Here is a 1,626-nt window from a genome sequence, read left to right as displayed (position 1 = left end):
AGTATATACTAAATATCAAGTGCAGAATTTCATAGGGCCAACAAGATAACAGTCTGTATTTTTCACTTACACAGGCGAAGTGGATTTTGCAATTACCAGTTGTGTAAAATGCACCAAATAAAGCTCCTATAATTGATACTATAAGGTGCCACCTTAAGTTTTCCAAGCTGCAACTGTGCATAGTTTTAAAATGGTTTCTTAAATTTATTTATTTTTTTAAACATAACACAAGGAAGGTGTTAAAACTGGTGTAATAGCTCAATAGAATAAGTATTCCAGATTTTGGGAGGGATGAAGAGGGAGATATTCAGAACCCTTCACCAGAATCCCCCCAACTTGATCATAGTGGGTTAATGATGTGCTTTATGGATGTGGTTAGTCAATGGCACCAGCTTGACAAATCTTTCTTTCTGCACCAAATCCCGTTGAGTTATCTGGTCCCCTTGGCTGAAGAAGAACCTTTAGGCGAGGAGTACTAGCATCATCCAGGGTGATGTTCTTCAAGAGACTGACCAACCGGTCAGGTCGAGGAGCTGCAACAGCCTTGGGGCCCTCACAGACTCCCCAAACATTACAGGCACTGCACTTGCCAGTACGCTGATTAAGAATCACTGAGAACTCCACTTCATCTCCTGCTTATAGCTCAATGCCATCTTGAACTTCTTTCACATGGAAAAAGAGCTTCTTGCTATCTCCTACTATGTAGTTAATGAAGCCAAACTGATCTTTCACACACTCTACTGTGGCCCTGCACAGGAGCGTGATGTTATAGGCCATAGTCTGTGCATTTTGGCCCAGGAACTTGACACTCTCCCCTTTCTGCAGGCAATCCCCTTTATTGGCCATTCCAACTATGCCAGATGGATACACCTCACCTTTCATATCCCCCTCATCCATGATCTCAATCATTCCTTGAGACTCAATCTGTGTTGGATCAACACTTCTGAGGGGGCGAATGACTTTACCAGAATAGATAGTGGGATCAGCTTCTTCAGAAATGCCATTCACTGAGTGAGTTTTGTTTACTTTTTCAGCACTGACTTTGTTGCCTTTGCCTTTTGACAAGCTGTATTCCACCATGTCCCCCAGCTCCAGGCTATCGACATCACCAGAGAACTCACTGTAATGGAAAAAGATTTCCTTATTATGATTGGCTGTTTCAATAAACCCAAAATTATCTTTCAGAGTTTCCACATAACCCAAAAGCCTTTTGTTGGAATTACGACCTAAAAGTCACACACAAGTTGCAATCTGATGTCCACTGAGAGCTTTCCAATGACATGAAAGTTTCCTGCATGTTATACAAGTCCTCTTAATTCTTTTCTATTTATGGAATCAGAATCCCAGATACCAATATCAGGCATTCCTGCTTAAAACTGAGAGACTCTGAGTAAACTACATTGATTTTTTTTTAATAATTGGTCCCTGTGTCTTCTCTTATTGTAAGATGAAAGATATTTATCTTACATGTCAGAAAGCTCAATACAAAAATATATTATTCTTACACAATTGGAGAAAAAATGCCAGTTAATCCACTGACAGGGGTTAACAAACAGAAATAACCAACTCAAAAAAAAAAACAACAACAACAACAACAACACCAAGCTGGGGTTGTAGCTCAACAGG

The 1,626-nt window shown here is 40.1% G+C and overlaps 1 pseudogene; it reads right to left on the bottom strand.

Moving 5' to 3' along the window:
* Positions 1-237: 237 nt before the first annotated feature.
* LOC144251728 (cold shock domain-containing protein E1 pseudogene) lies at positions 238-1,364 on the bottom strand (annotated as a pseudogene).
* Between the last annotated feature and the right edge of the window lie 262 nt (positions 1,365-1,626).

Source organism: Urocitellus parryii, unplaced genomic scaffold, assembly GCF_045843805.1.
Source record: "Urocitellus parryii isolate mUroPar1 unplaced genomic scaffold, mUroPar1.hap1 Scaffold_172, whole genome shotgun sequence".
NCBI classification, from domain to species: domain Eukaryota; kingdom Metazoa; phylum Chordata; class Mammalia; order Rodentia; family Sciuridae; genus Urocitellus; species Urocitellus parryii.
This window is presented reverse-complemented; position numbering and strand designations above follow the sequence as displayed.